Here is a 25628-nt window from a genome sequence, read left to right as displayed (position 1 = left end):
CGTCTATTCTATTAAGCTTGTCTGGTGTTAAGTACACCCTGTGGATTATATAGAATTTAATTTATTTGAACCTTTCATTTCTGGGGATAATTTTAGGGCTGTCTAGTAATGTATCCCATTCTTTGGGTGGGTACAGTCGTGCCATGTCTGCTTCCCATTTGCCGCTTATTGGCGCCAAGTCCAACATAGTAAGTTCACAAATTGCCTCAACAAACCATTTTGTAAGGTGTAAACACAGCTAATTATGGCAAGGTTTTGTGCGCAATCATAATCACAATAGTCCCTACAGTCCAATATATCAATTATCACTTTGTGTGCTCCAAGGTATGGGGCAACCACCAATACCCCCAAAAGTTAGGACCAGAAAGCAGTCCACAATGTATACACAGTTTATCCTGAGCACCACTCCATATATATAAATCACAGTCCAATCCGTCCTTGTTCCAACTGCGTTGTTTTTATTCCATGAATGTTTTTAAACATCTTCTCCAGATGCACTTCTATCCACACCTTCTCCAAATGCACATATAGCCAACACGTGTTTCGTCAGGTAGGATGCGTTTGCATCTCTGACTTCATCAGGGCTATAAATAAACCAATAACATTTGTCTTGGTTATATAGAACTTACTTACTGTATGTATCCTGCACCATAACACCCATGTGCTCATTGTACATCTGTTATTGCATAGTTAGAGACAATTCCACCACAGGTGGACACAATAGTTAATAATATGATGTGCTAAATTTTATCACAAATGAATACATCATAACATTATACTTTCCTTATTTCTTACTTCTATATAACAGTGATCAAACTATACTCTATGATCACATCCATTATAAGAGCCACCAACTAACCCGTGCTCAGCAACGTTTAGACTAAAACATCCATTTGTTTTTGATTGTTCAGGAAGAGAGCTCACCTTAACCACGTTTTTCCGTTATAAAAGCACAACACTTGTCGGAAAGTAGGCTGCAATCTACCATCTCCCAACTACTTATCGGCGAATATATATAGATCAAAAAGTCATTTCTCAGACCTGAAAGTAAAATAAATAAATAGAGAATCTCTCTGACCATTACATATCCTTATAAGCTATAATATCCTTATAAGCTATAACTGTATCGAAGAGAATTCCACCCATATTAAACTTCCTATGAAAGCCCAAGGAGTACATTGTTAAACTATTATTTGCCCAAAAACAATATCCTTACTAACTGTTCTTAAATATAAGCAATCATATACCTAGACCAGTACTATCGATCTCTTACGTCAATTTCCAAATTCACACAATACTATTGTGATAGGCAATATATCCAGAGCAAATAATGTCCCAAGCGCTCCCATTACACGTGATTTACACGTTTTTACATAGGGCATTAAACCTTGTCCAGATCTAAATTACGCGCACACGAGTTATCTTTATCGCGCTTCCACAACAATTTTGTCTCATATCTTCATCTCCTATTCCAACTTCGACAATATCTAATCTCATCTCTCTGCCAATATGTACATCAGATCTTGTTTACACTCCAAATGCAGGAATCCGTGTACTTACTATGAAGAGCAGAGAGTACTCCAAACTCATCAATCGGCGTTTCGCACAGGCGCCATCTTAAGTCTCTCATATTTATACCCGTCCCGATTACCGGGATAACGCCAAAGTATTCGTCCTGCTCCATCTAAACTCCTATATTTACAACATGAATCGTGTTAGCTTTCCATATATTTATTATTTGGTTTACATACTCCTATTGTCATTTAGTTCGCTTTATTGAATTTCACCAAACTTCAATGACTTACATAAGATGGCCGCCACTGACTTCACTATCAAAGCCGAGTTCTGTTTCACTGTCGTAAATTGAAAAAACTTTATCCCTATCACAGACCTGCACAAATTGCAAATATTCCAAGCCTATCTCCCGTCTCTTAAATCCAGAGCCAATTTGTAAATATCGCTAATACAAGTGTCTTATTTCGGAAAATAGCGATATTCTTAAGTCGTATGTAATTACGACAAAAATAGAAGAAAGTTTTGGACAAATTGTAATACATCAATCTCGTACTCGTCACTGCAGACTCGAACCGAAAGTTATTTTATAACACAACCCGTAACACGCTATATTACAATATATATAGAGATTAGCCCATTCTCAATGAACAAACAAAAAGGACCACAATAAAAATCACTACGTTTGTTGTATAAACGTCCTTCAGGTAAGTCAATATTACATCACATTGTAAAGTCAGAGCTTATCGTTATCACAATATGAATTCAATACTCATCTTCGTCAATACGATGGTTATAAGTGTAAATAGTATCACATAATCATGTAACTTCATTTCATATATTTCTGAAGGGTACTGGCTACATCAGCAGTCATTTATCATCCATGTATTACCATCACTTAGAGAAATTCTGACATTGATGATACATAAGTCGTCTCATATCAAGTACACAGCCCAACAGGTGATCAAATCTTCATACACCTAAGAAGTACTGCATCTCATGAACTATATTGAGACCCTGCTCAACCGATTTAAGTGTCATTATCCATCGTGCTTCTGTTTGTCTGAGTCGCAACTCTCTATTGCCACCCCTATTGTCACTTGATATCTTCTGGATTCCATGAAATCTAAATTGTAAATGCCTCCCCTGAGCAGTGCACTCACTCAGATGCTGTGCTATTGGATATCTCATATCACATTGTTTTACAGCTCTAAAGTGTTCTAAAATTCTCTCTCTCATGGGCCGAATGGTGCTACCTATATAGATTTTTTTACAATTGCAAATCAATATATACACAACATATGTTGTCATGCAATCAATATGTGTCTTGAACTTAAACATAGAGGAGCCATTGTAACTGAATTCCTGAATTGCATCTACAGCCAATTTACACATGTTGCAACGGCAACATTTATATGAGCCAATAGTCATCCTGTGCAGCCATGTCTCAGGCTGTGGTATAGATGGATAACTCTGGCTGATAATACTACGTATGGTGTTACCTCTCTTATAAGTGATGCTTGGACATTCCCTGACATGTCTTTGTAGATCTTTATCCATTTTTAACAGGCGCCAATGTCTTTTGAGTATGTTGTACATCTTATTGGAATGAGGATGATAGTTAGTGATGAGCCTGACAGTGTTCTCCTTTTCGCCATCACTCCTCACATTTCTATCTTTCAAGGTATCACTACGTTTCAGTTTACGTGTCCTAGTCTCTGCTCGATTTACCACTTCCTCATTGTAACCTCGTTGAAGGAAACGTCCCTTGATATCTCTCAAATTCCAATCGAAAGAGTGTTCCTGACTACAATTTCTACGGGCCCGTAGTATTTCTCCATACGGAATGGAATTAATTTGACTTTTAGGGTGAGCACTGTCAGCATGCAATAAAGAATTGCATGAGGTAGGTTTACGATGCATGCGAGTATGAATTTGAACCCCTGAAACATATAATTCAACATCCAAGTATACTAATTCTGTCTTACTCTGAGTCATCGTGAATTTCATATTGTGATCATTGTTATTAAGAAACTCAAAGAATAAATCCAATTTAGTGGAGGAGCCTGTCCAGATCATTATGCAGTCGTCTATAAATCGACCCCAATAGTGTATATCACTGGACATCTCGCGGCCGCTAGGTCCCCAGATGTGCACCGCCTCGAACCAGCCCATGAAGAGGTTGGCAAAGGACGGCGCGAATCTGGATCCCATCGCGGTACCGCACAGCTGTCCAAACCACTCTCCATTGAAGAGAAACATGTTGTTTTTCAGTATATGGCGTGACATTTCAATTAACATTTCTGAATGAGCCAGATATTCTACTTGGCGCCTATCCAAAAAATATCCAAGTGCATTTAGACCTTTCTCATGTTCTATATTAGTATATAGTGATATCACATCAAACGAAACCAAAGTCATACCAGGTTCCCACCTTACATCACATAACATGTTTAGGAGATGCTTAGTATCACGTATATATGATGGTAAATTAGAAACGTGTTTGTAGATAGATATCCACATATTGAGACAGCTTCTCAGTCGGTCCCCCATTTCCCGAAATAATGGGTCTTCCTGGGGGAAACTGGAGTTTTTTGTGTACCTTAGGCAAAGTATACAGACAGGGAAACCTAGGTCGATCAATCATCAGGAATTTATATTCAACCTCATTTATGAGTTCTTGTTCACGCCACTCCTTCAGATGACTATTAATGGTGCGTGAAATGTCATATATTGGATTATTGGTAAGTTTGATATAACATTTATCATCCTTAAGTTGCTCATATATTTCATTGTCATAATCCTCCTTATTCATAACAACCATACATCCACCTTTATCGGCTTCTCGAATGATCACACTCTTATCTTGTGCCAATTCATGTAAGGCTGCTCTCTCTCTAGGGGTCAAGTTATCCTTATAGTAATTTCTCTTACTTTTCTTCTGATTATCTGACCATGTGTTAATATCTGCAAGTACAGCTTTGTAAAATATATCAATATTATTGCCACTTGGTAATTGAGGAGTCCACCGTGACTTGACCTTCAGGCCACTGTCCTCTGTCAAATCATAGTTCAACTCTAAATCCTGTAGTAATTTATGAATTGTAACAGGATCCTCTTCATTTTCTGTGATTGATAATAACATGGCTGTGTTCTTAATATCAGCAATGGTATAATCTGAAGATGGTCTATCACATGCATCTCTCATGTTAAACAATTCTTTGTTTGCAAAATATTTTTTTAATTTTAATTGCCTAATGAATCTGTACAGATCTATCTTTGTATCAACCACATCATATATCTTCACAGGGCAAAAGCTCATACCTTTGTTCAAAACCGAAATCATTTCACTCGTAAGTACCTCATTTGATAAATTGACCACTTTCATTTCTGTTTGTTCCACGACCTGGTCTGCATACCTCGTCTTTCTCCTGATGTGTTGTCCACCTCTACACCCCCTCCTTGTTTTACCGCTCCTCCTCCTTTTACTCTCATATTTTGTTCCTTGTTGCCCATCCTTATTCTCCAAACTTCCCTTAAAAAAAGATTTGATTGATTAGAGGTACCTTCTCCCGGGTCCTCATCTCCACTACTGGACACATTGCTGGTTGATGTTATACTTTTCTCACTTAGGGATGATGCTCTACAAATACCTGTTGTAATATCCTGTTTAATCAGATAATCAAAACGTTTCGCAAACGTAAAGACTCTCCCTCCCAAATAATCTGCCTCATCTCTTTTGAGTTTCCGTGCTTTACGTTGCTTAATGTCTTCTGTGGTACTGTAAATTTCGGGACCATGTTGTAGGCATGGTCCCACCATGCCGATTTTGGAATCAGCGAACCGCAAATGACTAATGCGGTATTTATGAGTGTTTTCGTCATATTTCACCGATGAATGCACCGTGTACACGACACTACATATCGAACCCTCGGGTTCGATATTAGAACGGTAACCATTCTGTGGTTGCCCTCACATAGGCAGCGAAATGAGGACATGCCTAGGCCTAAAGGACACGCACACCTTCTGATGCCTTCTTGGTGACCTGTGCAACCTGACTCCACTGCTCGAGGTCAGTCCTGTTCGGCCGGTTCCTTTTACTGCGGCCAAATGGGATTAGCACCAGGGCTTGACACACCATAAAATCTTCTTTCCCACACGAACCCTGACCAATCTCTTTCACACCTGACTCTGTTTCCCACTTTATGGCTTATTTTACGAGTAGGAGGTGCCCGTTTTATTGGGGTCCGCTGAAATCTGATGGAGGTTCTGAGCCTCGCTGGGTAAATAATATGTGCTGACCGAGCTGAAATGTGGGATTATCATCATGACTTTGCTGTTTCTTTGAAGCGAAAATATGTGAACGACCACTTGTAAAATAGGGGCGGTGTTGCCCAGAGCGTGATATTGTGTATATAAGAAAAGACTGGTTTTTGGTTGAGAGCAGTCTCCTGAGAACATACATCGTGTTGTACTTCTCGGATACCTGTGATTGGTCTGCAGCCAATAAATACGATCTTTGACTTCACCTAGAAGACTGTGTTTCTGTGGTCTGAGACAGGAAGAACTCGAAGTCTTCGGGTGTGTTCCCTGGCACCGCTGGGTTGGTTCTGAAAAACCCAGTACTTCAGTTGGCGCCCAACGTGGGGCGATTTCAGCGGTACCGGTCCAAGCCAGAGGTTCGTAAGGAGCTTCGTGTGAAAATTCTGGAGGAAGGCCGCCACTTCATCGACCCCTGCATGTCGACGTGGTCCGAAAGTCTTTACTGCGAGGTTCTCCGCGTCCCGACGGCTACGAAGGACTGCTGCCCTGACTATCGCCCTGTTTTGGACCCTTGATGATTTGGTAGAGCGAAACGATTTAACGAGTCTTCTGGTGACGTCATCGATACCTCAGTTAAGTATAAGTGGAGTGTCTCCCAGTTCTTAGTTTGGTTCTTAGTTTGGTATCCCTTCGGGATCGCTTTGATTTGGAACTTGCAAGTGCCAAAGCCGAAGGACTCGTGTATTCACGAGACTATCGCATTCAATAATCCTTTGAAGTTTGAAACTAGACTAGTGAGCGACGATGCCTGGTTCTAGTACATTTAGAAATTTGTTTTGTTTGGGATGTAATAGGGACTCCCGATTAGAGGATTCGTGTCTGGTTCCTCCAATTGGAACTCCCAACGTATGAGCTTTATGTGAAACATGGCGTGGGCCCCATTGCGTATAATGAAGTATGGATCCGATATACCAGGAAAGATGGTGTTTTAAAATGGCCCCAAAATGGTAGTTTCGACACAGAAATCCTAGATAACTTAGAAGTTAAATTATTTAAAAAGAAAGCCCGGCCGGCGATGTTTGATTCTTTCCGCCTATGGCGAAAGGAAGCCAAATAGAAAGAAATTAAACTAGCGAAGAAAAATAAAGGAGAGAAAGGTATGTCGATAATGCAAGCAGCCTTACAGTTTAAAGATAATGAAGAAGAACTAATGAATGAGCAGCTGCACAGCCAACGTAAACTAGTGATTGATAAATGCTACCCAGCTTTGCCGCCCCTTCAGCAAGATGCGTCAAAAGAAAAGGAGAAAGATCCCCTAATGTCACATTTGCTGAGTTCACCCCCCCCGTATGTGCAGAGTGCTACAGCACCTCCGCAACCCTTAAATGTACAGCCTCTAGTTAAATTGCCGCAAGCCTTCCCGCAGCCGCCAGCTCCCCCTCAGCCGGCTCCTATGCCTACGGCGCAGCCCTCTGAAGGGCCGCCGGTTTCGCTGCCTATCTCTTCTGCGCTCCCTGCGACTTTACCTAGTACATCAGCTGCCTCCCTCGGCGCTCTTCCTGATACGACCCCTGTACCTGTACCCGTTTTTCTTCCCTCTGTCTTTCCCCCTGTTCTTGCCTCAACTTCTCCTTCTACACGACAACGAATAGCTAGTGCGGTCACTAGTTTTATGTCACCTCTCTTCGGGTCATCTAGTACGACCCCTGGTTCACAACGTACGCAGTTGCGTAGTCAGCTGCCAGGTTCTGAAGAGAAAGAAGTATTAGACCGAATGGCACATAAATGGGTTGTTTTTCCTTCAAGATATGATGTGGAATCTGTTGTAAATGTTTTTCATCAATGGGAAGCACCAAAACAGATACGTTTTCGAGAAAATGTGTGAATTCCTCTGTGAGGAATTGGAAGATCATGGTCTAGATTCAAGCCCGCAGGAGTTGTCATGTACGGTTCGATTTTGAGAAAGGCACGATAGTGGGACGCGATGTTGATAGAGCAGTTGCGACATTGTTGTCCTTCAGGAATGGAGATTGTCATCAGTCGTTGTTCGAACAGGAGTTCCCTGTAGGGAAAAAGGTAAAAGCGCGCCAATATCTGATGCGTGAGGTTCCTCCAGTTTGGAGACCTGGTGATGCAAATGCTAATCCACCTGTTCTGCCACATTTTCAGCGTGTTTGGGTACCCGTGCAATGGAAGCGAGGTGAAGTGATAGCGCTTAAGCAGACATTGCCTGACCCCCGTAAGAACCCTGCAGGATATTATAAGGAGTTATCACAAACCGCAGAATCGTGTGTCATGAATTTAGCTGACATTGATATGTTGTTCGGGAATGTTGTTCCGCAGCCTTTGTGGGGATTGATTCGTAATACAGATCATGCTGCAGAACTAGGTGGCACATGGGCTAATATCATTGCTACAGATACTAGACAAGTTGGTGGTGCGAAACCTGAACCCTTAGTAGCAGAACTCCCTGGTAGAATTATTACCTACATGAAGACTTTAATGCCGGCGATGCGTGTGAATTGGGATAAATTATCCGCATGCAAACAAAAGAAAGACGAAACAGTGTCTGATTTCTTCACCAGGTTTGAAGAAACATTTATCGACCACAGTGGTCAAGACATGAGTACGGAAGGTGGTCAACGGTTATTTGTTGATAAATTTGTGCATAATTTGCTCCCCGAGTTGTGTAAGAAATTAAAAGATTCAGAGAGTTCTTGGGCTATTTCTTCATCAGCGCAAATACTGGCTACTGCACAGTATTACGAAAATAGGGATAAAGATGAGAAGGATAGAGCAGACAAGAAAACAAAAGAATTAAAGACGAAGGTTCTTTTACAGCAAGCTTACCCGCCCCGTGGAGATCAGAATAACTATAAGCTATTTCAGAGTAACTATCAACAACCCCAACAGTTTCAGAGTAACTCGCAAAGGTTCGGGTATTCCCAACCGCGTGTTCCTGTGTTCGTATTGCAAACAAGAAGGTCATTTTAAGTATAGTTGTCCTATATTGTTGCAGCGCACGAATAGTGCTTATGGCGCGAGAGGTAGAGGTGGTCAGCAAGCTCCTAGGGGTAGAGGGCGTGGGAATGTTCCCGAGAGCGCGCGTCCTCTTCCGCCTCAAAATACGATTAACAGTTTTGATCAGCAGGCCAATGTAACTGGTGGGACAGCTCAGTACTATAATAACGACTATTATGCAGAAGATGGAAATGCGGAAGGTAATGATTACTAGGACAGCCGTAGACGAAGAGAGGGAGTTGTTTCAGTGCCAGTGGACCAGAGTGGACCGTATGTTAAGGTGACTACAGCGGGTGTGACAGAGCCTTTTCTGTTGGATACTGGTGCTGCAAAGAGTTCAATTATGCACTCAAAACTCCCTGGCGCGCCTTTGTCTGGCGAAATGAATGTTTCAGTAGGTTTTTCTGGCGCCCCGGTTAGGAACCCGATCTCTAGTCCTATGCCCCTTTCTGTTGGACCTTGCGAGCTGAAAGCACCCCTTATCCTAACGACAGGATGTGGTGAAAACCTGATAGGATTAGATTTGTTAAAGAGATTACATGCGACATTATATTGTTCCCCCTCGGGAGTACAACTTACACTGGGTAGGGAAGTGACTTCTCCAATGTATTTGTCAAAGAATAAACTGCCAGCTGAGTTGTCGTCTCTTCCGGATGTCCTTTGGGCTACTGGTCCTAACGATGTGGGTCTCTTGGAAATACCGCCATATGTGGTCACTTTGAAAGCCAATGTTAAATTGCCACGCATTCCCCAGTACAAGATCTCTAATGAAGGTGAGAAAGCGTTGTTAGCGATCATCTATGACTTGATTGAAAAGGATGTAATCGAAGAGACAAGAGGCAACGTTTGCAATAGTCCCGTTCTGCCTGTTTTAAAACGTACTGACCCTTCTCAGCCACCTGTTTACAGATTTGTGATCGATCTTAGAGAGGTAAATAAGATAGTTGTGCCACAGTTTCCAGTTGTCCCTGATATAACTGCCTTGTTAACTATGATCCCAGCTTCCTCTGCTTGGTTCTCAGTGATTGATTTAAAGAATGCTTTCTTTAGCATTCCGATTGCAGAGGAAAGCAGGGATATTTTTGGTTTTAGTTTAGGAGGTCGCAGCTTCCGCTTTAAACGCGCTCCACAGGGCTACTGTGAAAGTCCATCAATATACAGTCAGGCTTTAAAAGCGCAGCTTGATGCAAATGTTTTACCTAGTGGTGCTACCCTTATTCAGTATGTTGACGATTTACTAATCGCCGCGGATACTGAGGACATTTGTAAAGAAGCTACATTGTCATTGTTGCGTCATTTGTTTGCCTTTCATCACAAAGTGTCTCTCTCAAAACTACAATATTGTCGACAAGAAGTAACCTACTTAGGTCATCTCTTGCCAAAAGAGGGAAGGAAACTGACCCCAGAAAGAATTCAGGCCATTGCACAATTGAGCGTGCCAAGAACACAGAGAGAAGTGCGTGCTTTCTTGGGTATTACTTCATACTGTAGGCAGTGGATCCCGAGTTTTTCTTTGCTGGCAAAACCTTTGATAGCATTAACATGCAAAGATGCACCGAATCCCGTCCCATGGTCTGAAGAGTGCCAGGAAAGTTTTTCAGAATTGCGTAATACATTATGTTCAGCTCCTGTGTTGGGTACCCCCGACTACAGTAAACCTTTTACATTGTATGTTCACGAGAAAGAAGGTTGTGCGTTGTCGGTGCTGACACAGTCTTTTGGAGACAGACAGCGTCCATGCGCGTATTTTTCGTCAACTTTGGATCCAGTAGCTAAGGCATTGCCAAGTTGCTTGAGAGCCACAGCGGCAGCAGCTGTTTCTATTCGACAGTCTGCAGGGTTAGTAATGAACAACACGTTGATTGTGATGGTTCCGCATGCAGTGGACACGTTGTTAAACAGGACCAAGACACAGCACTTAACTAGTGCTCGATTGTCAGGTTATGAATTAACACTGTTAGCAAGTCATGTGCACATAAAGAGGTGCAACACGTTGAATCCAGCTACATTATTACCGATTTCAGCAGACACAGATGAGATTGAACAGCATGATTGTCTGTTCAGAACAGAAGAAGAAACAAAAGGGAGAGTGGATCTTAAAGATACTCCCCTGGTTGAGTCCGATGGTACCTTATGGGTGGATGGCTCGTGCTTCAAGCTTCCGAATGGTGATACGACTGCTGCATATGCTGTCACGACTTTGCACACGATTGTTGAAACTGCACGTATACCACATAATTCGGCTCAAGCAGCAGAATTAATTGCACTTACAAGAGCATGCGTGTTGTCGAAAGGAATGAAAGTGAACATATATACTGACAGTCAGTATGCCTTTGGCGTGGCCCATAGTTTTGGGCGCTTGTGGAAAGAACGTGGGTTCCTGACTTCGCATGGAACTAAGATTCAGAATGGTCAGTTGGTGAAGGATCTCCTTGAATCACTGACCTTACCGTTACAAGTCGCGATTGTGAAATGCAGTGCACACAAGAAGATTGTTGATGATATTGGTCGTGGTAATGCGTTTGCTGACGAAATCGTGAAAGAAACGGCAAAAGATGTGACGAATCGAATGTATGTTACAGGCCCTGCAAGATGGGTTGGTGATGTTGGAATGTGTGAAGACACGATAGAGAGAGTGAAGTCCCTTCAAGCTGAAGCCACAGAGAAAGAATTGAGCATGTGGAGAGAAAGTAAGGGAAAATTGGATGAAAATGGTTGTTGGATTGATTTGTCAGAGCACCGGCGATGGTTGTTACCTGATGCATATGTGCTTCCAGTGGTCACGATGGCACATGGAATGGCGCATATCAGTGTGAAAGGTATTTGTAAGTTGTTAGCTCCAGTATGGCAGAATGCTGGAATTCCCAAGTGTGCAGAGAATGTGGTCAAAAATTGCATGGTATGTTTGAAATACAATCCTGGTAGGGGAACGCCAACTCCAGCTGGTCATTTTGCGCCTCCAACGTATCCGTTCGAGGTTTTGCAGCTAGATTTCATCCACATGGAAAGGTGCAACAATTTGAAATATGTACTTGTTGTTGTCTGCGCTTTTTCAAGGTGGATAGAAGCATATCCCCTAAAAGACAATACTGCCTTATCCACAGCTAAAGCCCTTGTCAAGGAATTTTTCCCTAGGTTTGGAATGCCAAGAATGGTATGGAGTGATAATGGGAGTGAATTTGTGGGACGAGTGATGAAGAATGTATGTGAGGGACTAGGTATAAGGCAGAAATTCCACGCTGCAAATCACCCCCAATCAGCTGGACTAGTAGAGTGCTATAATGGCACATTGAAGCTCAAATTAGCCAAGATCCAAGCGAGTTCTGGTCTTAAATGGCCCGACGCTCTGCCCTTAGCACTCCTATCAACAAGAATGACTGTGCATTCACGAGTGGGACTTAGTCCCTACGAAATCGTGTTTGGCCGCCCGGCCAACATATGGGGAGTGCCAAGACAGACAAAATTCAGTGAGATCTAACATCCAGTACTGCTTGATTATTTGTATGAATTGACGGCTAAATTGCGTGTTTTACACCAACAGGTGCATGATACTCTGCCTCAGGTCTCTGAAGCTCCGGGACACCCCATCAATCCTGGATCATGGGTGCTGGTCAAAAATTTTCAGCGGACGACAAATGATGAGCCCCGCTGGACCGGCCTCCATCTCGTCCTTCTCTCGACGAGATCAGCTGTTCGAGTGAAGGGGAAAAAGAACTGGATACACGGCATTCACTGCAAGAGGGTCCTTTTGCCTTTGCCTTACGAGCAGTGGGTCCAGGAAGGGATCGCTGACTCAGAGACTGAGAATGTGCCCCGTTTTCTGCCGTTTAGTGATGCACGAGTAAAAGGAACGCTTTCTGAGAAGGAAAGCGATGACATCTTGCAAGAAACTGTGCCACCGTCAATTCAATTGGACACTACAGAGCCTGAACTCTTGTTTCAAGACCAAACAGTACCTAGAAGAAGTCGGTACAATTTGAGGCCGAGAACTATGGACAAATAAAAATTATTTTTCTTTGATATTTTTTTTTTTTTTTTTTTTTTTTTTTAGAAGTGCAGCTCTCTCTTCCATCTGAGAAACTTTCTCATTTTTGCTTTTTCGAACCACCATCCAGGTTCAGCTGTAGGGTCGCGGTGCCAAGACTTTGGGGTACAAGCCGGAGATGTTAGGTCAACGGTCTGGTTGGTCTAGGGCGTTCCCTGGACTGACAGGTGTACTCCTTAGCAGAAGACACTCATCCGCCGCGGACAGCACGATTAGAGGATGGAGTTTTTCCAGATGAAGAGACCCGCTGAGGAAATAAATTTTAAGAGCAGAATATGTAAAATAATGAATAGCAAACGTTTTGTAATATTATGTCTGTTTGTCCTATTTAGCATGATGATTTCTGTAGGTTATGTATCATTGTCTTTTCAAGTACCGTTTACACCCACTACACAGCCCATACCTCCTCCTACTCTTTCCTCACACTCTTTCCACCCTCTGCCTGAACACGAACAAGCTAGACGTGCTGAGTTCGTAAACCATTTGTTTATTTAACTCCTGCACCAGCACCAACTAGTTATGAATACGACAAATTGCTAGGTGTGTGGTTTGATGCCACATACCATTAATAAGGGTATCCCATATCTAGTGCTGCCGTTTAGCTATAATGGGTCATCATGGGCATTCCAGACTGTTTCTTTTTGCGCTTGAAACCTACTCCCCGCGACCACCGCGTTCCACTAGACCTAGCACGAACAATAAGACCTTGATGAAAGGAGTTGCTGATATGAGCAGAGATAGCGATGCATATTCATCTATTCCCAAGGATGAGTTGCGAGCTTATGTGGGTTGGAACGCGACGGGGTATAGCATTAGTCTGGGCGAGAAACAGCGTAAAAGTTCATCCCCGATTTGGGTCGTACCCCACATAGGTCGGTTCTGTTTACAAGGCAATGGTTAGAATCCAAGAGCTCAATTAGGGAAGAGTGACTGTGCTGAAACGTACACTTTCCCATCACAGTTTTCCCCTGCGTTTTTGGCTGCCAAGGGTACATACTTTGTTTGTAATGATCGAGCATATACATGATTGCCCCCTGATTTCTCGGGCACGTGTTATGTTCCAAATTTGCTACCGCCGACATTTACTGCCGCCTCTGATTATCAGAAGACCAGAGTTGTGAGAGGCGTTGTTAGTAAGGAGGATACTGCCGTTCAGGAAGCGGGAGACTTTTTATTGGGTTTCCTGCCGTTTTGGGGACCAATGGTCAATAGTAGGAACCTGAGACAACTGACTCGTGTAGTTGAAACCACTGTTAATGTAACGGCTGGTGCCCTTGGTAACTTGACAGCTGAGCTCCAAGCGGATCGCCTCATGATGTTGCAGAACCGTATGGTTCTAGATGTCATACTTGCAGACCGTGGTGGGGTTTGTAAGGTTATCCAATCAAGCTGTTGTATTTTCATACCAGATAACGCTCCGACAGTCTATCAAGCCATCTCCAAACTGCATAAGTTTTCCGAATCCATTCACGTGGATAAAGGAGATTGGTCGATGATGGGGTGGTTCTGGGGACTGATATCAGCTTGGGGATGGAAATCCTAATAGTCACTGGGACGATCTTGGCCATTCTTTTCCTGTTCTGCCTATGTGTACAGTGTGCTCCTGTAATGTGTAGCCTCTGTATTACATCATGTGTAAGGAGACCTGTATCAAGGAACGAGCTGAGCAATAGGATGATGCTACAGCAACATCTCCATGGCCTTATGAATATAGACCTGGACTCTGATTAGTATGAGTATAGTTATTGCCTATGTAAGGGCAAAAGGAGGGTCTGTGGTACTGTAAATTTTGGGGCCATGTTGGAGGCATGGTCCCGCCATGCCGATTTTGGTATCAGCGAACCGCAAATGACTAATGCGGTATTTGAGTGTTTTCGTCGTATTTCACCGATGAATGCACCGTGTACACGACACTACATATCGAACCCTCGGGTTCGATATTAGAACGGTAACCATTCTGTGGTTGCCCTCACATAGGCAGCGAAATGAGGACATGCCTAGGCCTAAAGGACACGCACACCTTCTGATGCCTTCTTGGTGACCTGTGCAACCTGACTCCACTGCTCTAGGTCAGTCCTGTTCGGCCGGTTCCTTTTACTGCGGCCAAATGGGATTAGCACCATGGCTTGACACACCATAAAGTCGTCTTTCCCACACGAACCCTGACCAATCTCTTTCACACCTGACTCTGTTTCCCACTTTATGGCTTATTTTACGAGTAGGCGGTGCCCTTTTTATTGGGGTCCGCTGAAATCTGATGGAGGTTCTGAGCCTCGCTGGGTAAATAATTATGTGCTGACCGAGCTGAAATGTGGGATTATCATCATGACTTTGCTGTTTCTTTGAAGCGAAAATATGTGAACGACCACTTGTAAAATTGGGGCGGTGTTGCCCAGAGCGTGATATTGTGTATATAAGAAAAGACTGGTTTTTGGTTGAGAGCAGTCTCCTGAGAACATACATCGTGTTGTACTTCTCGGATACCTGTGATTGGTCTGCAGCCAATAAATACGATCTTTGACTTCACCTAGAAGACTCTGTGTTTCTGTAGTCTGAGACAGGAAGAACTCGAAGTCTTCGGGTGTGTTCCCTGGCACCGCTGGGTTGGTTCTGAAAAACCCAGTACTTCACTTCCTCATGTTTATTGAGGATCTTTTCCAGGATTTCATAATTTTTCTTTGTAGCCTCATCTAATTTTAAATCAGCTATCTCCTTTTCTAGTGCATCTATCTCCCTTGCCAGTTTATCCACCTTCCTATCTGAATTTTCTATAAGGATATTCATCAGGTTATTAGAATTACTAGTAAGTTCTTTTTCCCACTGAGCTAAGAGATCAGGTTCTAGATCATCATAGGTTGGGAACAATTGTGAACGAAGTCCACGGGGTACTCTGCCTAATCTCTGATATTGCCTCAATGTAGCTCCATCCCACCATTTGGATGTCTCCTTTTTTTTCAAACCTTCCAAACAAATACATTTTTGTTTAAGTCCCTCTTTGGCTTTAGTATTGCCTGGGGTTACTGCTTTGTTAATTGCAACCCCTGCACTTAAATCTTTAAACAGATCATCTGCTATTTTGTCTCTATCTCTTATTATACTCATCTTGAAGGCTCTCTCTATCTTATTTGGTATCCTCAGGGACAAAAGATGCTGCACACCTTATTTACAAATGTAAACACAGCTAACTATGGCAAGATTTTCTGCGCAATCCTAATCACAATAGTCCCTACTGTCCAATATATCATTTATCACGTTGTGTGCTCCAAGGTATGGGGCAGCCACCAATACCCCCAAAAGTTAGGACCAGAAACCAGTCCACAATGTATACACAGTTTATCCTGAGCACCATTCCATATATATAAATCACAGTCCAATCCTTCCTTGTTCCAACTGCGTTGTTTTTATTCTATCAATGTTTTTAAACGTCTTCTCCAGATGCACTTCTATCCACACCTTCTCCAAATGCACATATAGCCAACACGTGTTTCGTCAGGTAGGATGCGTTTGCATCTCTGACTTCAGGGCTATAAATAAACCAATAACATTTGTCTTGGTTATATAGAACTTACTTACTGTATGTATCCTGCACCATAACACCCATGTGCTCATTGTACATCTGTTATTGCATAGATAGAGACAATTCCACCACAGGTGGACACAATAGCTATTAATATGATGTGCTAAATTTTTTCACAAATGAATACATCATAAAATTATACTTTCCTTATTTCTTACTTCTATATAAAAGTGATCAAATTATACTCTATGATCACACCCATTATAAGATCCACCAACTAACCCGTGCTCAGCAACGTTTAGACTAAAACATCATTTGTTTTTGATTGTTCAGGAAGAGAGCTCACCGTAACCACGTTTTTCCGTTATAAAAGCACAACACTTGTCGGAAAGTAGGCTGCAATCTACCATCTCCCAACTACTTATCGGCGAATATATATCGATCAAAAAGTCATTTCTAAGACCTGAAAGTAAAATAAATAAATAGAGAATCTCTCTGACCATTACATATCCTTATAAGCTATAACTGTATCGAAGAGAATTCCACCCATATTAAACTACCTATGAAAGGCCAAGAAGTACATTGTTAAACTATATTTTTGCCCAAAAACAATATCCTTACTAACTGTTCTTAAATATAAGCAATCATATACCTAGACCAGTACTATCGATCTCTTACGTCAATTTCCAAATTTACACAATACTATTGTGATAGGCAATATATCCAGAGCAAATAATGTCCCAAGCGCTCCCATTACACGCAAGTTACACGTTTTTACATAGGGCATTAAACCATGTCCAGATCTAAATTACGCGCACACTAGTTATCTTGATCGCGCTTCCACTACAATTTTGTCTCATATCTTCATCTCCTATTCCAACTTCGACACTATCTAATCTCATCTCTCTGCCAATATGTACATCAGATCTTGTTTACACTCCAAATGCAGGAATCCGTGTACTTACTATGAAGAGCAGAGAGTACTTCAAACTCGTCAACCGGCGTTTCGCACAGGCGCCATCTTAAGTCTCTCATATTTATACCCGTCCCGATTACCGGGATAACACCAAAGTATTCGTCCTGCTACATCTAAACTCCTATATTTACAACATGAATTGTGTTAGCTTTCCATATATTTATTATTTGGTTTACATACTCCTATTGTCATTTAGTTCGCTTTATTGAATTTCACCAAACTTCAATGACTTACATAGGATGGCCGCCACTGACTTCACTATCAAAGCCGAGTTCTATTTCACTGTCGTAAATTGAAAAAACTTTATCCCTATCACGGACCTGCACAAATTGCAAATATTCCAAGCTTATCTCCCCTCTCTTAAATCCAGAGCCAATTTGTCGATATCGCTAATATAAGTGTCTTATTTCGGAAAATAGCGATATTCTTAAGTCGTATGTAATAGGGGTGGCAATAGAGAGTTGCGACTCAGACAAACAGAGGCACGATGGATAATGAAATTTAAATCAGTTGAGCAGGGTCTCAATATAGATCATGAGATGCAGTACTTCTTGTGTGTATGAAGATTTGATCACCTGTTGGGCTGTGTACTTGATATGAGACGACTTATGTATCATCAATGTCAGAATTTCTCTATCTAAGTGATGCTAATACATGGATGATAAATGACTGATGATGTAGCCGGTACCCTTCAGAAATATATGAAATGAAGTTACATGATTATGTGTTACTATTTACACTTATAACCATCTTATTGACGAAGATGAATATTGAATTCATATTGTGATAACGATAAGCTCTGACTTTACAATGTGATGTAATATTGACTTGCCTTAAGGACGTTTATACAACAAACGTAGTGATTTTTATTGTGGTCCTTTTTGTTTGTTCAGTGAGAATATATCTATATATAATCCAAAGGCGTCCAACGGTTCCGGATTCAATGGCGCTCAGATTGAAGGTGCGGCGCCCTTGTGGCTTGGACCGCCGCTATTATGCCAACAATTTCTCCTCCGTTTGAAAGAAAAAACAGGGTCGCACTCCAGCGAGTTGTAATAATCCTTGTTATTTTATTCACAAATCCACAGGTTCCGAGATGCACAAGAAAAACCAACGCGTTTCGTCAGCGTCCGCTGACTTGCTCACGGTTAATTCACTCATTTCAAATCAAGTTTTTTTAAACAAAAAAAGACAGGAAATTGACAAACCCTCCTTTCCTGTCATGTGCGGGGTGGTTTAGAGTTCCCCGGATTTCTGGGAAATGTAGTCCCGTTAATTAACTAATGTTTACTTGTGTATTCATCTGGATTTTGAAACGAAAGGCTAGATGTCAAACATGATAATGATTGCAATGCCAGAATAAAACAATTTTCATGGTAAGAAAAAAACCCGTGTTTCAATTTCACAATCACATTGTAAATAAATACCCTCTAGTGGGTCGACATTGCAGTGTGCCCTCTGGTGGGCCTACATATTAAGAACAGAACTATAAATTTAGACCATCATATGCATAGTGAATTTCAAAAACTATTTACACAAAATAACCATGTGTTCCAATCTATGGCAATGTTGTTAAAAGAGTCAATGTATTTATGTTGCTGTCTAAAGATGTATGTATAGTTCTTCCGACTGGTTCAGACCAAACGGTGTCATGCTTCTAAAGTTGATGATATGTCGTGATTCTTTTTGCCTCCATGATCTCTCCCGATTTCCTCCTCGTGTGTTGACTGGTACAGTTTCAATTCCGAAAAACTTTAAAGACTTCCAATTGCTGTTGTGGTGTGTCTCCATATGCCTCGCTACCGCGTTGTTTTTGTCCTTGTTTTTGGTAGCCCTCGTGTGTTCCAAAATTCTTTTCTTTAGCTCACAAATGGTGCTCCCCACATATTTTAATTTGCAGGGGCATTCAATGATGTAAACCGTATATTGGCTCTTGCAAGATATTAGTTGTTTAATTTTCCAAGTTTTTTTGTTGGCCATTGTGATCTCACTTATGGGTTTAGCAATTTGGCACACCTTACAATTTTGACATTTAATGAAGCCAGTCTTCTTTAACCATGTTGTTTGTACTTTATTCGATTTGAAATGACTGTGCACCAATCTGTCTTTTAAGTTTGGAGCTCTTCTGTAAGTTATTACAGGATGAGGTCCCATTATTTTTCCCACAGTCCCATCCAATTGTAGTATTTTCCAGTTTTTTTGAATGACATTCACGATTTCTTTAGATTCCAAAGTGTAGTCCAAGATTAATCTTATTGGTTCATCCTTGGTTTCTGAGTCTTTGGTTTGTGTCAAACACTCCTCCCGGGTTTTCTGATTAGCTTTGTTCCAGCACTGTTTTACAGTGTTTTTGTTGTATTTTCTCTTAAGGAATCTGTTGATTGTGCCTGCGCTTTGTTTCTTCCATTCTTCCTCCTCACTGCAAAGTCGGAGAAATTCTCCGTATGGTATGCTTGACACTAGGGAGGGTTGGTGGAAGCTCGTTGCTTCAAGGGTGGCGTTTGTTGCTGTGCTTTTACGGAACAATGTTGATTCCAAACAGCCATTTTTCACATATATTGTGGCATCCAAAAAATTGATCTTGCTCTTGTTGGTTTCATATGTGAATTTCAAACTCGCGACACTGTTGTTGAGGATTTCAAAATATTCACTGAATTCCTTCTCATTTCCGTTCCAGATTATCAATAAATCATCAATAAATCTTGCCCATTTGATGATTTTGTTTGTGTCGCTCATGTTGTTTGTTCCATGCCACCTCTCGCTCCCACCAGCCCATTACTAGGCAAGCATAGCTTGGGCTAAAAGAAAAACCCATAGCTGCCCCATTCTTTTGACGATAAAGGTCATCTCCAAAGAGAAAGATGTTGCAAGTGAGGCAGGACAGAATCATGTCACATAGCATATCGTTATGATCTTTAAAATGGATGTTTCTTTCTTGTAAGAAGAATTTAATGGCTTTCAAACCTAAGTCATTGTCAATGTTTGTGTACAACACAATTACGTCCATTGTTATTAACAGAAAATTGTTTTGCCAGGTTACATCACGCAGATTGTTTAAGAGATCAGTAGTGTCTCGGATGTAAGACTCTAATTTCACTACATGTGGGATTAAAAAATGGTCGATGTAATTAGCCATGGGTTCAAAAAGGGATCCTTTTGCTGATAAAATTGGTCTGCCTGGTGGTGTCTTACAGTCTTTGTGTATCTTCGGGAGAAAATACATTGTCGCAAGTTTGGGGAAATCCACAGATAGATATTTCCGTTCTTCTTCATCTATCAAGTGTTTTGCTGTCCACAAATTTAAATTGCTTTCCATTTCCAACTGGTATGACATGGTGGGGGTTACGCTTAATTTCTCATAATATCTTTCATTTTGCAACTGGCGTAGTGCCTCAGAGATGTATAGTTGACGGTCCCATATTACCACATTGCCCCCTTTGTCCGCCATTTTGATTTCGATTTCCTTATTTGCTAATTTATCCAAAGCCTCCTTTTCCGCTTTTGTCAAGTTCTCCTTGCGATTCACTTTGTTATATATATACGTGAAAAGGGGGCAGGGTGGACAGTCCCAGAAGGACCCCCAAGGGCAAAAATAAATTGTAATTTTTTTTCGAAAAATCACGGAATGCGCGCAGCGTACGCGCAAGGCGTAAACGGGAAAATTCCGCGAATTTCGCGTAACGATTCCGCGACTACGCGTACCGTGCGCGCACGGCAAAAAAATCCATAAAATAAAAAAAAAAAAGGTTTCAAGGGTTGTAGAAGATAACTGTGATGTACAACTGTATGTAAACATTAATTTTTAAAAAATTAACCATTCCATAATGCAGGATATAGTACATATATTATTTTATACATAGGATCTCCCAAAAAAATTTGCATTTAAAAAACCTTTGAAATTCACTGAAAAAACCATAGGTTTCACACGTTATAGTTAGCAGGACATTTCACTCGTGAAAAACCAATGAAATTCCCCCGTTATAGTTAGTGCAGGCAACTATAACTCACGCGACCGCAATCCTCTGCTGATGACGTCAGATATTACATCACTGATGACATATGTGTTTTTCTGAAAAAAAAAATATTTGTAATATATGTATAGCTAAAAATTAATGGAAGAAGACATGGGTAAATAAGTGTCTAAATACAGTGATGTAATATCTGACGTCATCAGCAGAGGATTGCGGTCGCGTGAGTTATAGTTGCCTGCACTAACTATAACGGGGGAATTTCATTGGTTTTTCACGAGTGAAATGTCCTGCTAACTATAACATGTGTGAAACCTATGGTTTTTTCAGTGTATATATATATATATATATATATATATATATATATATATATATATATATTGTAATATAGCGTGTTACGGGTTGTGTTATAAAATACCTTTCGGTTTGAGTCTGCAGTGACGAGTACGAGATTGATGTATTACAATTTGTCCAAAACTTTCTTCTATTTTTGTCGTAATTACATACGACTTAAGAATATCGCTATTTTCCGAAAGAAGACACTTATTTTAGCGATATCTACAAATTGGCTCTGGATTTAAGAGAGGGGAGATAAGCTTGGAATATTTGCAATTTGTGCAGGTCCGAGATAGGGATAACGTTTTTTCAATTTACGACAGTGAAATAGAACTCGGCTTTGATAGTGAAGTCAGTGGCGACCATCTTATGTAAGTCATTGAAGTTTGGTGAAATTCAATAAAGCGAACTAAATGACAATAGGAGTATGTAAACCAAATAATAAATATATGGAAAGCTAACACGATTCATTTTGTAAATATAGGAGATTAGATGTAGCAGGACGAATACTTTGGCGTTATCCCGGTAATCGAGACGGGTATAAATGTGAGAGACTTATGATGGCGCCCGTGCGAAACGCCGGTTGACGAGTTTGGAGTACTCTCTGCTCTTCATAGTAAGTACACGGATTCCTGCATTTGGAGTGTAAACAAGATCTGATGTACATATTGGCAGAGAGATGAGATAAGATAGTCTCGAAGTTGTAATAGGAGATGAAGATATGAGACAAAATTGTTGTGGAAGCGCGATCAAGATAACTCGTGTGCGCGTAATTAAGAGCTGGACAAGGTTTAATGCCCTATGTAAAAACGTGTAAATCACGTGTAATGGGAGCGCTTGGGACATTATTTGCTCTGGATATATTGCCTATCACAATAGTATTGTGTGAATTTGGAAATTGACGTAAGAGATCGATAGTACTGGTCTAGGTATATGATTGCTTATATTTAAGAACAGTTAGTAAGGATATTGTTTTTGGGCAAATAATAGTTTAACAATGTACTCCTTGGGCTTTCATAGGTAGTTTAATATGGGTGGAATTCTCTTCGATACAGTTATAGCTTATAAGGATATGTAATGGTCAGAGAGATTCTCTATTTATTTTACTTTCAGGTCTGAGAAATGGATTTTTGATCTATATATATTCGCTGATAAGTAGTTGGGAGATGGTAGATTGCAGCCTACTTTCCGACAAGTGTTGTGCTTTTATAACGGAAAAACGTGGTTAAGGTGAGCTCTCTTCCTGAACAATGAAAAACAAATGGATGTTTTAGTCTAAACGTTGCTGAGCACGGGTTAGTTGGTGGATCTTATAATGGGTGTGATCATAGAGTATAGTTTGATCACTTTTATATAGAAGTAAGAAATAAGGAAAGTATAATGTTATGATGTATTCATTTGTGATAAAATTTAGCACATCATATTAATAGCTATTGTGTCCACCTGTGGTGGAATTGTCTCTAACTATGCAATAACAGATGTACAATGAGCACATGGGTGTTATGGTGCAGGATACATACAGTAAGTAAGTTCTATATAACCAAGACAAATGTTATTGGTTTATTTATAGCCCTGATGAAGTCAGAGATGCAAACGCATCCTACCTGACGAAACACGTGTTGGCTATATGTGCATTTGGAGAAGGTGTGGATAGAAGTGCATCTGGAGAAGACGTTTAAAAACATTGATGGAATAAAAACAAAGCAGTTGGAACAAGGACGGATTGGACTGTGATATATATATATATATATATATATATATATATATATGAGTGGTGCTCAGGATAAACTGTGTATCCATTTTGTAAGGTGCCTCCCTTTACCCATCACATGTATGTACTGTATCAAGAGATGCGTCTGAAAGTCGTGATATACTACCCCAATGTCGCCCCAGCGATGCCGACACAAGGAGATGATGGACGGAGCGCTGAAACTTTTCAGACACTTACTCCCATTCACAGATCTGGTTTGAATCCATCATCGTTCTTTAGCTCACTTCTCCACCCCAGTTCAGACACAGCTATATGCAAATAAGTCTGGACCCTGTGCCTCATGGGAATAGTCCAGCCCGAACTGCCAAGCCATGTCCAGGAAACAAGATTCCTGTGACCGGTTTCGGGCTAACAGCTCATCAGCCAGGCTAGCTTGAATCCTGTGGCAAAGTGAGCAAGGGACCCACCTCTGGGCACCAACCCATGCCACCCAGGCAGCGTGACTCTGCCCAGGTTGGATACCCTCTTCATTGGTCAAGGGAAGAAAGGGCTGCAACATACCTCCTGCGGAAAGATCTCCTAATGTGCATATGTCTGCACCCTGCCAGTCCACGAGGTCCACTGTTCGAACCCTACCCCCATCTCTCGAATCCCTACCCCCATCTCTCGGCATCCCCAGCAAAGGAAGCATGAGTGCATAGGGAATAACGTGCTTTGTAAGACGTAAGCTCTGCAGAAGCATTTCTGAGCCACCTGCACCAGCAGGGGGAGAGAGGCATGCCCTTTGGTGCATGGGTGAAAGATAAAAAGGAGTTTCTCCAGAGTATACAGAAGATTACCTTCTGCCGTATCCATAACTTGTAATTCAGCTACCCATTTTGCAATCCTTTGTATCTGGGACACCAGGTAATAATGTTCTAAATTGGGTAGTGCCAATCCTCCCCGTGCACTTGGTAAGTACAATTTAGCCAAAGCCACCCTGAAGTGCGTATTGTTCCATATGAGGTCTCTCACCTGCCCTCTAGTGGCCGAAAGAGCGACGCTGGTAGATACACCGGAAGATTAGCGAAATAATACAATAATCTGAGCAGCATCACCATTTTAATCAATGCCATTCTACCTGCAACTGAAAGGTCGAGTGTCTTCCAAAATTCTATCTGGGAGCGCAGAGCCGTGATTGCCCTGGTTAGGTTCCCATCTAGTAGGTCCCGATCGGTGCGATGAATCCTGATTCCCAGATAACGGAACACAACCGGTTTCCAGACCACGAGCGCGCCGCATACAACCAAACGGGGGTCGTCTGCATAGGGATTGAAGGGGTACAAGCAAGGCTTTCCCCAATTAACACCCAATCCCGGCACCGAGGCGAACTGCTTGAGTATGTTCGGTATAACTGAGGGGATTGCCTGCAGATTCCTAATATAGAGCAGGATATCATCTGCATAAAGAGATACTGCATGTATTTCCTCCCCAAGTGGTGTACCCCAGTGCTCAGGTTTTTAGCGTAGTGCCATAGCCAAAGTCTCCATAACCAGGGAAAATATCAATGGGGAGAGGGGGCACCCTTGTCTGGTCCCTCTCTCTATCGGTATAGGTCTCAAGAAAAAAGTTCCAAGGCGCACGAGTACCGTAGAAGCTCCGTACAGTAGTTTAATGAGGTTAAGAAAATATGGCCCAAATCCGTAATGCCGTATTACTTCAAACATGTAAGACCACTCCACCATATCAAAGGCCTTCTCGAGGTCGAGGACCATGCAGCAGGCTACAGGTTATGTCGCTGCCGCACTACGCAGCACCCTGAAGAGCCTACGAATGTTTAAAGTTGTGTTACGAGCCAGAACAAAACTATTTTGATCTGAATAAACCAGATGTGGGGTGAAGAATGCCAATCGGCCTGCAAAAACGCCAGTGGACAATAGGCGCCTGTCGCGTAGGGTCGCTGTCTGGTTTTAGGAGCGTAATCAGTGTCGCTTCCGTCAGAGAGGACGGGAGAGGAGCACCCTCCAAAGCTTCAGTATATACTTTCAAAAGGTGGGAACTTAACAAATCAGCAAATACTTTATAAAATTTATGTGAAAACCCATCAGGACCAGGGACTTTTCCAGCAGGCAGGGCACGCATTGTACCCCTTATTTTTTTTTTTTGCAGAGTTTTATATAGGGCAAACTTGACCCGAATTCAATCGGGTATCAGAGCGCTTTACATAGCACCAGTTACGTTACATGAGGACATACATTCATTTTTCGTTAGGCACGGGGAGACTAAGTGATTTGCCCAGA

The 25628-nt window shown here is 41.6% G+C and overlaps 1 protein-coding gene across 2 annotated transcripts in view; it reads left to right on the top strand.

Moving 5' to 3' along the window:
- TDRD1 (tudor domain containing 1) overlaps window positions 1-25628 on the top strand; it is a 1654170-nt gene that overhangs the window by 125499 nt on the left and 1503043 nt on the right. Inside the window, exon 1 of one of the 2 annotated variants that reach the window (XM_085603292.1) lies at window positions 22777-22868. The exons of the other annotated variant lie outside the window; for it this stretch is intronic. The gene's annotated coding sequence lies outside the window, so the exon portion shown is untranslated. Of the gene's footprint in view, window positions 1-22776; window positions 22869-25628 lie in introns of those variants that run through there. 2 annotated transcript variants of the gene reach the window in all.

This window comes from Triturus cristatus, chromosome 1_2 (assembly GCF_964204655.1).
Source record: "Triturus cristatus chromosome 1_2, aTriCri1.1, whole genome shotgun sequence".
In the NCBI taxonomy this organism is placed as follows: Eukaryota; Metazoa; Chordata; class Amphibia; order Caudata; family Salamandridae; genus Triturus; species Triturus cristatus.
This window is presented reverse-complemented; position numbering and strand designations above follow the sequence as displayed.